Below are 14,537 nucleotides of genomic sequence, written 5' to 3' on the forward strand. Positions count from 1 at the left end.
AGCATGATCGAAAATAAATATAGGAAAACGGCACCACTGTTTAGTACTGGCAATGTCAACACAATACTCCAGAACACAGTAACAGATTGGAAATAAGTGCACTAGAAGGTTGACATTATCAAAGGTATAAAAAAAAAAACATTCGTACACATTCATTATAGCCGTATGCGGATACCTGCTTGAGTTTCGCGTGAATTAAAAGCTTTTAACCAGTCGTTTACAACGTTACCTTCAGAGAGCTTATTTCACAAATCGACGAGAACATTACAAGCACGCATTCGCAAACACTCCAGTATCCGCAAGACGCGAAGTTTGCTTGCAGAGGCTGCTGGCGTTTTATCACTGATACGTGACAGGCAACTTTATAAATCTACATAAAAATTACTGCTTACACTTCGCTCCGATTATACAGATAAACAAGCGCAGCAGTAAGCTGTTTACATTTGCTTGCTTTTGTACTTCGAAAGGACGCGAACGAGCACTATGAAGGCAACCTGAACACCCACTGCATATTCCATCGGCTGTCAAGCTGCGTTTTTAGCGCAAACACAACCTCAGGGCCCAGTTTTCGTGTAAAAGACGTTTCAAGCGAATTCACTGGGCGCATACAAGTATGTTTGCAGCAGCTCTGCACATAGCACTTGACGCAAGACGAAGTCCAAAAGCGACACGTAGAGCATCGGTTCGCGAGCATCGGAACCATCGCCGCACATTTTATACATTCCGTCGCTTACCGCGCAGTACGTTCATTTCCGTCGATATCCTGCTGTCACTTGTGGCATCCACTTGAAGAAAAACACAAAAATAATCCAGTTTCGCGAAACGGGACTCGAAATCTAGGGGGGAAATTCGTCAGTTAAATCAACGCTACTCAATGCACGCTGGCACCGCTACAGCGCGTCGGCGGTCTGGAAGGAACATGGCCGCCGCCACCCAATGTTGCCGGCATGCCGCGTACCTTTGCGGTACTCTGTTTTTCCAGTGATTCTAGCATATCGCCGGCGTGGCGCCTTACAACGGCCGCCCGGTGCCGTATATTCTAGGCACTATAGTTCAGGAGAACCCCCGTAGACACTAGCGCCACTTTTCCCTCTAGGTTTTTTATTTAGAAACTTTATGTTTGCGGTACTCTGTTTTCCAGTGACTCTAAGGGTGCCTCGATGCCAGCGCCGCTTTTCAGGGTGGGGACTAGTGGGGACAGCCGTTGAACCGCCCGGCGCCGCCGCATGCCGCCGCTATGGCTTTTCGACGCCATGTTAGTTCTTCATTCTATGGACGACTGTCGAGCTGAACGGACGCGCGCTCAATTAGCTCTTCTTGTGGTGTTGTGAAGCGACAGCTCGTGTTTTGTGTAGTCCCATGTGATGTTCGTTCTTGTTAACGAAACATGACGGGCTGTTGTGTCGCTCTGTGCACTGGATCGACCGCAAAAGAGCCGCGGGTATTTTGTCACCCCCGCGACGTTGACCGAATGAAGAAATGGGCAGCGGAAGTAAAGCGTGACAACTGAGTACCGGCGGATACAACGAAGGTATGCGAGTGAGGATCATGATTTTGTTAAGAATAATGTCCCTTTGTGACCCTTTTCATTTTCACAGAGAAATCGTTTGTATAGGTTGGCGGGCCTTTTCTAGTGATTATAAGGCTGCAGTATGGTGCGATCGCTGTGTTTTACTTGTTGCAACGGCGTAGGTTTATTCTAGATGTTTGTGAATCGACCTTTTTTTTTGTAGCTAGAAGTATTATGGCACATGTAAACTCATTTCGTGGATACGCGACCGATGACTGTACCTACCTGGTCGATTTTTTTCTCAGCAATAATTAAACAAGCACAACGCGTCACTCGGTCGGATGAGAGTGATGAGAGAAGAGAGTTCATTCTCGACTTAGAGGAAGTTTCTTCTCTTGAGGAAGATGTGCTCGCCCACTTGGCAGGTTTTTTTTTTAAAGCCGGTTATCCATACTGTGGAACACTGTTCTGTGTGCATGTACATGTTAACGGCTGAAGAACCTGGACCACCAAGTTCACCAAGAACACCACCGTACTCAACTAAATGAAAATGTCCAAGGCAGCAAATTTTAATTCATGCAAGCAGACAAATTCTGCACTTAGGCGAGAGTGCTCTAGTGCTCTCAAGTCTTTTGCAGAAGCTCGAGATCTGAGCTGTCATTGAAAGCACTGAAAGAAATTATTGGAAAAAATGTAACCTTGAAAGGAAAACTGATGTTATCAATCAGCACAAAGATGTGATTGGAATACTTGATGGGGGCGAAATGCGAAAACACCCGTCTACTTCGATTTAGGTGCACGTTAAAGAACCCCAGGTGGTCCAAATTATTCCGGAGTCCCCCACTACGGCGTGCCCCATAATCATATCGTGGTTTTGACACGTAAAACCCCATAATTTTTTTCGGAATACTTCTTGAGTGATTTGTGTCCAAACATCTCTGCATCTATCTGAGATGGCTTAACAGTTCTGAAAAGGCAGCCGAGTGTTATGCTAGCAAGACTGTAGCATGTACGAGCGTGCAGTATGGCAACCACATTTTAACCAGATAGCCTCACTGAGAGCTTATAAAATGATTTAATTAGTGCTTGCTTTGGTAAATAAATTGTGTTTGAGAGTTTAAAACTGTTCTTAGTGCATTTTTCTTCTTCAGTAGGCACCTGAAGTGCTGCAGGCCTACTCACGCGACGTCTTCTAATTTATCAGGAGTTGTTGCTGGGCTAATTGGTTCATCTTATATGCGCTAGTCAGTGTGAGTGCTGGCAGCAAAACGTTAGCCGTTATTTTTTAAAGCATCTTAGTGCACTGGATGTAGATGACCCGTTTACTGTGAAGAATTCAACAGATGTGACGCAGTATTTGCAAAACCTGGAATCCGGTGGGTCTGCCTGCACACTGGATGTCAAAGATTTGTTTTACTCAGTTTCACATGCAGAACTGTTTCTGATTGTCCGGGCCTGCATCAAACAAAATGGTGTTCTAGCTTTTAAAAGAGGTGCAGGCACATCTGTTGATAACTTTACGACTTTACTAGAAATTTATCTTTGGCTCTTGTCTCTTATGATGATTGTGTTTACATTCAGCGTAACGGTATTTGCATCCATTCCTGGGTCGCGCCAGTGTTATGTAACATCTTTTTTATCTGCTATTGACCTAGACTTGGCTTGTGTTTTTGACGGTGCAAAAGTTTTTTAGGTATGTGCACGATTTCTTGGTGATTTTAAAACCTAACCTTTCTGTAATGACCACTAATACAGTGGAAGAATTTTTAGCGCTATTTAGACAACATGCCAAAAGGCTTTCCTTTACACATGAGCTTCCTTTACATGACAAGCTGTGGTGTTTAGATTAGTCTATTCTTGTCTGAATGACACATTTGTTGGGCGTACTGCCTGTGCTCACGCAAAGAACTTGCCTTCGACTCGTAGCTTCTAAAAAGGGCAATAGTCATGTGTCTTGAGTCGTCGTTGGTGAGGACTTGCTCTCACAAAATGCAGGAAAGCTGCGATCAGCCGGATACCCTTGTTCTGTCATGGTCGCAGTTGCGGAAAACCTCCTTCAAAAATTGAAGGGTAAGTGGAAAAAAGGCCTCAGGTTGTTCCGCACATGCATACAGTACAGTGGCCCACAATCTAAAAAAGGTGGCCAGTAGGTACAAAGTACCTATTGTTTTTTTTTTTTGGCTCCACGGAAGCTTGCTGGCTTGTGCCCGTGCATCGCAGACCCTCAGAAATTGACCCGCTGTGGTAAAAATCATACAAGGCCGTATATGACTTGCATGGTCAGTGTGGTGTACGAAATTCCACTTGATTGCGGCAGGGACTATATCGGTCAGACAGGCCATTGCATCAATGATAGGGTAAGGGAACACGAGCTGTCTGTCAAGAGTAAGATTAGTGCACATTTAGCTATGCACTGCAATTCCTGCACAAGTGAGGCAGACTTTTTCAATATCCGCATTCTTGGCAAAAGCAAAGATTCCCTGGCAAGGGAATTAAGGGTATTTCATTGCTATGAAACGTGACATCTGTGTCAGCACTACGTCTGTGGCTTTATGCACTACTGAACTTAAGTTTCTGCACTATATGATTGGGTAATGAGGCAAACTGAGTTATGTGCGCAAATGTACGTGCGCATAAGGCCACCTTCTATAAATTTGACCCTTGTCTGCTTTCAATAAACTAGTTGCAAGTGACGCTCTTTCCTGTCCTGATCCTTTTTTTCCGTCCTTGGTTGCGTCTAAACACTACGCAATAAGGCTTCTAATTTTTCTCCTAGTTTCATAAATATGAAGGGAAAACCACAAGAAGCTAGATTACTATTAAAAGAGCTTCAAACTTAAAATTTAATCCAAGTGTACAATTCCAGTAATACTTGTGGGGTGTTTACTAGTGAGATGAGTAAATAAAAAAGGGGGTAACCTCGCAAATAAATCGTGCCCCCTTCAGGTTGCAATACACGCGAAAAGTGTCGGACAACTTCTTTTGAAACAAGCACTCTATGCAAGCAAACTGTTTATTAGATGGTAAAGCCAAAAATCTGCATTTAAATCGCGTTGGTATCGCCCTTAGCATGCCCTTTCTGGCCGCTGGTTAATCTGCAGATAAAATGCGCTGCTGCAATGAGGTTGGGACATGAATCGAAAATGGGGTAAGTCTCGGTGTCGCTGATGTGAATCGTTGGGTCGCCACACGAAATTAGTGCAAAAGCAGCGGGCAGGAAGTCCGATCCTAATATCATCTGATGAGCGCACGTTGAAAGCACCGCAAGTTGAACATGATGACGAATACTGTCTATCAGAACTCGAGCTGTGCACTATCCGGTAGGAAAGATGGGAACGTCATTGGCACCACATAGGACCGGACCAACATATGGCGTTCGCACTTTTCACAGATGGAAGCACAGTTCACGATGTATAACAGAAATACCGGCTCCAGTATCTACAAGGGCGTCGACAGAAACACCTTCCACACAAACCAAGAGCAAATTGGCGGGGCGAGCAGGAGGAATTGGGATAGTCCGATACAATGCAGTTACTCCTCCAAAAACTGCAGCCTCTAGTTTTCCGAATGGGTGTCCACAACATGGGAAGCAGCACGCAAGGGCGAAGAGGAACGGTGGTAAGGTGAAGGAGAACGACGCCGGGGCGATCGGGATGCTCGAGCCATGTCCTGGGAAGGGGAAGGAGAGCGACCAGAAGAGGTTGTTTGCAGTCCGGGAACATAGGAATCGAACCCTGGTGTCCTGTCTCGCTGAAAGGTGGCATAGCCTCGCCTTTTGCCTGGGTGACTCCCGGGAACATAGGAGTCAAGCCTAGGTGTGCTGTCTTCCTCAGGTAGCATGGCCCCGCCTTTCATCTTGCTGACACCGACGGCAGTAGCGAGAAATGTGGCCGTGAGTACCACAGTAGAAACAAACGGTGCGACGACCACCACGGAGTGTACTACGGCTGTGCAGGAGTATTCGCTGCCAGCGAAGCTAGGGGGTCGCGATAAGCTTGGGCAGGTGGAGACAGAACGGTCGAGGGAGGCCGGGAGGCAATTTCGGCATAACTTGGCGGACGAAATGGTCCAGTAGACTTGTCCATTTGGGCATTTGTCATCGATTCCAGTTCGTCCTTGATGTCACGCAGTCCAGAAGGAGTGGGGCGAACGGTTGCAAGCATCGCAGGTCCAGAAAGATGTCCGTGAAGTTCCTCCCTGATCAGAGTGTGTATCGGGGCTCGCCACTCAGCATCACCGTTAAAACGAGGGTCACAAGAGGCGCGTGGCAGGCGAATAGATTGGAGCATGTCTAGACGTTGGCATGCTGTGATATCACCAACGCAGTTTGGGCTCTGCATGACGAGAGCATTAAAGGCGACTGTGTTGATGCCCTTCAGTATGTGGCGAATGCGGTCAGCTTCCGCCATGTCACTCTGTGCGCGGCAGCAGAGAGCGAGGACGTCCTCAATGTAGGATGCATAAGACCCGTCCTGTTCTTGTATGCGCGTTGCCAGCCTCTGTTTCGCGACTTCGGAGCGTCCAGAGGACATGCCGAATATATGGCAAAATTGCTGGGTGAATGATGGCCAGTCCGAAAAGTCACTTTCATGGTTATAAAACCACGTCTTCGCAACTCGGTTAGGTAAAAAGTGACATACCGCAATTTTTGCGTGTCGTCCCAATGGTTGACGTCGGTGGCTCTGTTGTAGTGATCAAGCCAATCTTCCATGTCGTCGCCACGGGAAGATCCACGCCGCGGCAAAGATGGGAGGATCTCGTTGTTTGGTGTTCACCATCCAGGTAGGCCCAGCTGGCTGAGCAGAGATGGTAGCAGCACTGGTGGATGGGTAGCTTTCTGTCATCACCGTGTTAGGCAAGAGGCAAGCGACGACCAGACTTGAGCTCCAGGGAAATCGGGAAAGTAAGAGGAGGTGGGAATTGAAGCACACTCACCACCTGTGAGACGTCACCCCATGCAATGCCTTTATTTCCGAGCAGCTGCCCAAGGCAGAGACGAAGCACCGCACAAGACAAAAAATGATGAGTCGAATGTACAAATGACAATATGCCCAAAATGTGCTCACAATATATATATATATATATATATATATATATATATATTGGGAGGAAGAAGATCGGCACGCTGAACAGCCCGTTGCCATCGTGTGGCTCGTACCCAGTTCGCTCTTTGGCTACGCCCTACCTGCTGTTGCTGTGTTTCTTGCTGCCGCTATATGACCCAAATAAACCCTCTTTACAATTAGTGGAGGTGCTGGGTACGACCGGAAATCTGGAACTTCGCAACCGGACACTACAGCCTGTCTTCATTATGCCCGAAGAAGGAACACCACAACCCGCTGCCTCGGTGACTACCTTGGTCTGCCCTGGCCCGTTACGTCAACGCGACCCACCCATCTTCAGTGGTACAGAAGATCATGACGTAGAAGACTGGCTCGCTGAATACGACCGGGTGAGCACCCACAACGACTGGGACGACACCCAAAAGCGGAATTACGTGTCGTTTTACTTGAGCGGTGTCGCCAGCGTGTGGCACCGAAACCACAAATGTGATCTCAGGACTTGGGCGGCCTTCAAAGCTAGCGTAACGGAGGTATTTGGGTGCTCCGCTGTTCGCAAGCTTCGCACCGAGCAACATTTGCGTGGTCGTGCACAACAGAGCGGGGAGACATTTTACCAGTTACATAGAAAATGTTGTCGACCTCTGTAACCGCGTTGACGCCGCAATGGCTGATGCCGAGAAGATCAGCCACATCTTAAAGGGCATTGAAGACGACGCCTTCGAGATGCTGCTGGCGAAAAACCCGTCAACAGTATCAGAACTCGTCAATCTCTGCAAAAGCTTCGATGAACTGCGCAAACAATGCGTAGCTACTCGCCAATCTCTTCCACAGGCCATTTCAATGTCGAGCTTGGCTGTTGCCCCGGATAACACTTCCCTTTAACACAGATCAAGGACTTCGTCTGTGAAGAAGTTGCCCGTCAGGTTTCGCTGATGCCGCTTACATACGGCCCGTCGAGTTCTCCATTGGTGCCTGCTCTGCACTATGTCATCAAGGAGCAGGTAGCCGACCACGTTCCACCTTCGTTCCATCAGGCTCCGACTGCCGCTCCCCTGACGTACGCCGAAGTCACTGCGAGACCTGGCCTGCAGACCTACGGTCCACTTCGTCCGCCTTTGCGCCCACCTGTATCCCCTCCCGCTCGACCAGTGGTACAGCGTGCACGACCTCAAGACCATTGGCGCACGGATGACAACCGTCCGATTTGTTGTTATTGTGGCCGTGCTGCACACGTGGCACGTCACTGTCGCCTGCTTGCACCGAACGTCTCCAACAACGTGCCTCCATATGCGCCACGTTTCCAACAACGGCGCAATTATTCGAACAGCTATGATTCTTCTGCTGCTGCGGAGACCGCCTTCTCCGTTCGCCGTTGACCATCTCCTTACCAGCGCTCCGTTTCGCCCATGCACCGTCGGCGGAGCCCTCTGCGCCAGGAAAACTAAATATCGCAGTTCAGGAGGCAAGAACTGCCGTGTCAGCAAAATGTATAAGGCCTCATAGTTCCCGAAAAACGTTATGAATATTGACGCTAGCCCTTGTCGACACTGGCGCTGCACTTTCTGCGATAGATGCCCATTTTGCCGCCAAATTGGAAAAGTGACGACACCGCTTTCTGGATTATTCCTTTGGACGGCCAACGCGCAGCACGTCGAGCCATCCGGTGCCTGCACTGCTCATGTCATTCAGGAGGTTCTATATGTCATTGAAATCATTGTGTTGCCATCATGTTCTCACGACGTCATATTAAGATGGGACTTTCTCTCCGCACATCATGCGATCATCGACTGCGCCTGCGCCAAAATTGAGCTGTTTCCGTTTTCTACAGATATTATCCATGCCAACGAGGACTCTTGTTGCAAAATCACCGTTTCAGATTATACCATTATACCTGCCTGGTGTTCTGCTCTTGTCAGTGTATCTTGTGCCTATGTAGATGCCGGCACAGTACTCTTCACGCCCTCTGAACTTCTCGTTCGCCGCCGATCACTACCACTGCCGTTCGCTGTTCTCGAGTTTATCACTGGCGTCTCTCTGATGTGGGTGTCAAACCCGTCGGCCGAACCAATTACTTTACGCCGCCGTGAAAGCCTTAGGAGAGCAGAGTCACTGGCTTCACCTTCAATCTTTGGCACAATGGATGACTCCGCTTATCTTGCCGCACTCGAAGAATTGCCTCCTCAGTCGCTGCCGCATTCTTTTACGCCGTCTATTGCCAGTGACCTTACGACGACGCAGTGAGCCGAACTTCTTCACTTGCTCCAAGGCTTCTCTTCCTCTTTTGACTGTCAAGCAACGTCACTTGGCCATATGACTGTTTCGCACACTATCAACACCGGAAGACATGCACCCATTCGGCAGCATCCATACCGAGTATCGGCGAGCGAAAGACACGTCATCGATGACCAGGTGAACGATATGCTCAAACGCGGTGTCATCCAGCCTTCTAGTAGTCCCTGGGCATCACCAGTCGTCCTGGTTAAGAAAAAAGATGGCGCCATACGATTTTGCGTTGATTATCGAAGGGTTAACAAGATTACTTGAAAGGATGTATACCCGTTGCCACGTATAGACAACGCACTTGACTGTTTACAAGGAGCGGAGTTTTTTTCCTCCTTAGATCTCTGCTCTGGCTACTAGCAGGTGCCCATGGCTGATGCTGACTGTCCAAAAACCGTGTTTGTAGCACCAGATGGCTTGTACGAATTCACTGTCATGCCCTTTGGTCTCTGCAACGCACCCGCCACCTTTGAACGCATGTTGAACGGCATCTTGCGCAGCCTGAAGTGGCATACTTGTCTCTGCTACCTTGATGACGTCGTGTTTTCTCCAGCTTTTCCGACCCATCTTCGCCGTTTACATCAAGTTTGACCTGTCTCCGGACTCCTGGACTCCAGCTGAACTTGATAAAGTGCCTATTTGCAGCTAGAAAACTGACTATACTAGGCCACATTGTCTCCAAAGAAGGCATTCTTACTGACCGTGCTAAACTTCGTGCCGCATCCGAATTCCCGAAGCCCACTAACTTGAAAGCACTACGCAGCTTCATTGGACTATGCTCCCATTTTCGACGATTCATTCGCAATTTCGCTAATGTGATCGCACCCCTCAACCAACTTCTCCAAGGCGACAATGCACTTTCTAATTGGTCGGAAGCCTCTGAGAAAGCGTTTACCACTCTTTGCCACCTACTTACATCTCCGCCAATCTTGCGCCATTTTGACCCAAGCCTACCACAGAACTTCACACGGACGCCAGTGGTGTAGGCCTTGGTGCTGTGCTCGCACAACGTAAGAACACTAATGCCGAATACGTGGTGGCTTATGCCAGTCGTGCCCTTACAAAACCTGAGGTCAATTACACGGTAACCGAAAAAGAGTGCTTGTCCATCGTATGGGCACTTCAAAAATTTTGCCCATATCTCTACGGTCGACCCTTTGATGTGGTGACGGATCATCACGCTCTTTGCTGGTTATCTAACCTCAAAGACCCGTCGGGTCGCCTCGCTCGGTGGGCCCTCCGCCTCCACGAATGCGATATCCGTGTCGTCTATCGCTCTGGATGCAGACACTGACGCCGATGCCCTCTCACGCTTCCCAGTTACTTCAGACGCCAGTACTCCTACCGACAGTCATGATATCTCCCCACTTGACATCATGGACATGGCTTCGGAGCAACGAAAAGACCCATGGATTGTCACGATATTCGATATTTTGTCCATCCCTCCAGCGGCTTCGGCAACTCGAGCGTCACGCTGACATGCCCAGCATTTCGCCATCCGCGACGGACTTTTAAACTGCCACAACTACCACAGTGACGGCCGCACATGGCTTTTAGTCGTGCCCTGCCACCTTCGCACCGATTTATGCTCCGCTTTTCACTCCGACCCCCAGTGTGGTCACGGCACAGTGTCGAAGACCTACACACGGCTTCGCCTACGCCACTATTGGCGCAGCATGTACACCTTCATCCGCAAATACGTACGTCTCTGCATTGCCTGCCAGCGACGCAAATGTGTCTCGCACCTCTCCAGCCACTTCCCTGCCCAGCTCACCCATTTGAGCGTGTCAGCATTGATTTACATGGGCCTCTTCCATCTACTGGCACTGCAACTGATGGATTGTCGTCGCCGTAGATCATTTGACACTGTATGCTGAAACCGCCGCCTTACCTGCCGCATCAGCAAAAGACGTCACCTCATTCATTCTACACTAACTTTGTTCTCCGCCATGGTGCACCTCGTGAACTGCTGAGCGATCAGGGTCATGTATTCCTCTCGGACGTGCTGAAGTCACTACTATCGGAATGCCAAATTATTCACCGCACAACTACCGCCTATCACCCACAGACGAATGGTTTTAACTGAACAATTCAATCAACAGAACTCTTGGTGACATGCTATCAATGTATGTGGCGTCAGACCATTCCAACTGGGATGTTGTACTTCCCTTCGTCACATACGCATATAACACTGCCTCCCAAGCCACTACCGGATTCTCACCATTCTTTCTGCTGCACGGCCGCCAGCCCTCCAGCACCATTGATACGGTTTTCCCGTACCGACGAGACCCTGCCGACTGCTCACCTGTTGCTATGGTCGCTCATCATGCCGAGAAATGCCAACAACTTGCCTGTTCGTTGACGTTTGCTCAACAGTGTTGCCAAAGACAGCATCATGACCTCAAACCACCTCACCCTCTCGCCATCGACTCCCCCGTGTGGGTTTGGGTCCTGCCTATTGCTGCTCCTGGTCTTTCGTCGAAGCTCCTTCCCAAGTACCACGGGCCCTACCGGGTGGTTGCGCAAACATCAGCAGTTAATTACGTGGTTGAATCCATGTCGTCATCTTCCGATCTCCGTCGTCGCGGGCGACAGACTATACACATTGACCGGCTCAAGCCGTACTACGATCCACTGCACTCTCCCTAGTTCGCCAGGATGGCTACTCTTCCATACCGGGGGTGATTGTCAGGAAGATGGCATGCTGAACAGCCCCGTTGCCATCGTGTGGCTCGTACCCAGTTCGCTCTCTGGCTGCGCCCTACCTGCTTGTGCTGCGTTTCTCGCTGCCGCTCTGCCACCCAAATAAAGCCTCTTTACAATATATAATATATATATATATATATGCATACATGGGTGAGGTTTGGAAAGCTGGTCAGGTCCCAGCGCCACCCGGACAAATGAAAACTTTACGCCTATGTGCAAAACACTGGGATACCATATAGATGGCTGGTCGCTTCATGTGCGCTGTCTTCCCAGGAGCCTTTGGAGGTCGCGTAATCACAAGTTTTGAAGCGAGAGGCAGCACGAATCGTACGCTCACCGCTGCTGGTTCTCTTCATCATGCCAGCGTTGTCACAGAGTGTTCACGGTCGTCGAGTGAGATCTGATAATGCTTGCTTCTGCGCGCTTAAATGACATCATGTTTTATAATTTAATAGGTAGGCGATCGTTTACTGCAGTTTATATGATCGATAAGACTACGAACCTTACTTTGTGTGTAGTCGGGTACAACTTTAGAAGACAGGAGAGGCCCCGCCCAGTTGACCAAAGCGCAGCAGCCAATTCCTCCGCGACTAAAATAGTCCCGCTCAAAAATCGTGACTGCTTCTAAAACGTGTATTTGTCGGTATAAATAAGATTTGTGTATCTTGACGATTGGTTTCGTAAAACTATCGTGATGGAAATGCTACAGCACATGCCGGATCGAGAGAGAAAAATAACTCCATGCCTTCTACAACGCTGTGCGTCGTCTGCTACGGAGCAAGATCAACGGCAGCAGGCGTGTAATTATAAAGCAGTCGCTGGCTTAATAGCATAAGATTCATGTATACTTTTTGTGTGTTTGCACAAGCTTATTTTTTAATTAATATTTTTTCTCTTTTTTTCGCGGTTGCAAACCTGTGATCTTGTGAGTTCGCGCACGATCACGAGCGGCATTCCGTGCCAGTTTTTTGCCATGGAGCCCAGCGAGGTGACATCGAAACGCGATCCTTTGTTGGCGAACGAGCCTTGTGTCGCCTCGATGGCCACGCCACCAAGGAGCCTCGGCAAGAACAAGAGCGGCCACATCCTGAACAGCGATTCACGCAACATGATCTTCCACTGCTACACATTTTGGCGTAACATGCAGCCTGAACGCAGCGGGGAGGACGCGAGCAACTTTCTCGCCAACATGCTCGGTGTCAGCGAAAGGACTGTGTTCAGGGTGAGGGAGGAAGTTAAAGCTTCGGATTTTTCGGGTGGCAAACTGACGACGCCCTCGCGAAAGCGCCCACGCAATGCGGTGAAGAGAAGACGCAGCGCGAAGTTTGACAGCTTCACGTTGTGCGTGCTGAGGTCATGTGTGCACGGTTTCTTTTGCCGCAACGAGATATCGGCGGTCGAGAAGAAAACTACCGAGATCTCGGAGCGTATGGAACTCCCATCACTAAGGTGGTGTACTGTGCGTCGCCTGCTTGCCGAGATCGGCTTCAAGCACGAAAAGAGAAGCCGCAACTCGCTGCTTATCGACCGGGATGACATCACCGATTGGCGGAATCGCTACCTCCGTGACGTAGAGCGCTACCGGGCGGAAGGCCGAAAAATCTACCTGGACGAGACATGGGTGACGGCGGGACACACTCGGTCGATCGTGTGGACAGACACCGTGGTGCAGAAGTGCAGACGCCTGTTTGCTCGAGCAAATGACCTGATGACGGGTCTAAAACAACCTTCTGGGAAAGGTCAGCGCCTGATAGTGACACACATCGGCAGCGAGGATGGTTTCATCGACGGCTGCTTGGATGTATTCCGAGGCCAAAAGACAGGCGACTACCACAAGGAAATGGATGGCAATCGCTTTGAGGGCTGGTTCAATGATGTTCTGCAGAAGTTGCCAGCTGGTAGCGTCATTGTTTAAACAATGCACCTTACCATAGCCGGCGAGAAGAGAAATTGCCGATGATGGCCTGGAAGAAGGAAAAGATACAGGAGTGGCTCACAAGCAAGAGCATCACCTACGGTGAGAGGATGATAAAGAAGCAGCTGCTTGAGCTGGTGGCATCTGTAAAGTCACGCCTTCTAAGCTACATTGTAGACAACACAGCTGTAAGGGCCGGTTGCATTGTACTCAGGCTGCCGCCGTATCACTGTGAATTTAATCCCATTGAGCTTGTGTGGGCCAAGGTCAAAAATGGCATCGCTGCAGACAACAGAGACTTTAAGCTGTCCACGGTTGACGTCATCTTGAGGGAGAAAATCAAGCAGGTAACGGCGGAACACTGGAGGAAGAGCATTCAGCATGTGATGGACTTGGAGGCAAAGTTCAGACTCGACACGTCTGGGAGTGAGCACATTCAACCCATCATCATCCAGCTGCGTGAAGAAGACACTGAAGAAAGCGACTCCGACTGCGAGCTGTCTGGCATTGAGCCACTCGACGAAGCATAAAGGCTTTTTATTAACGAAAGAACAGCCCCTATTAGGGCTACCAAAATTTTGCCGGTGGGTTCGCAACAGACAACCATCCGTTATGTGACCTCTCAAATAATAAGCAGTTACATTTACGGCATATTCCTTATAATAGAAGCTAAATTCTGATAAGCAACGTCCTGCACAAATTGTGCTCGATTTAACAAGTGGCATAGAAACACATTTAAATGCTGGTATATCTGAATTGAAACACTATTGTTAACCCTGATTATCGTTGGCGGGCTCAAGATGCTCATTCAGGCAGCCACCGTCGACTTTTACGTGCCCCATAGTGAAATAGCAGTAGTCAGAGCACGCTTTATGGTTCTGTTAGCAGTCTGCACTGGAAATCACAGTCATGTTATAGCGAGTGCTGGTGAAATAGCAGCAGACAACACGAAACTGACAGCCACTGTCAGCAGCTTGAATACCAAAGCACATTCATGTGGTTGCATTGTTTATTTTGTTATCTGGCTCACACAAGTCATGCGAATAAGAGAACAAATATAAGA

The 14,537-nt window shown here is 49.0% G+C and overlaps 1 non-coding gene across 1 annotated transcript in view; it reads left to right on the top strand.

The window, feature by feature from the left end:
* The first annotated feature begins 1,308 nt into the window (after positions 1 to 1,308).
* Positions 1,309 to 14,537, top strand: part of LOC119463521 (uncharacterized) — a 40,653-nt gene continuing 27,424 nt past the window's right edge. The window contains exon 1 of the transcript XR_007463515.1: positions 1,309 to 1,531. This is a non-coding gene — a transcript (uncharacterized LOC119463521). The remainder of the gene's footprint in view (positions 1,532 to 14,537) is intronic.

Source organism: Dermacentor silvarum, chromosome 9 (genome assembly GCF_013339745.2).
Source record: "Dermacentor silvarum isolate Dsil-2018 chromosome 9, BIME_Dsil_1.4, whole genome shotgun sequence".
NCBI classification, from domain to species: Eukaryota; Metazoa; Arthropoda; class Arachnida; order Ixodida; family Ixodidae; genus Dermacentor; species Dermacentor silvarum.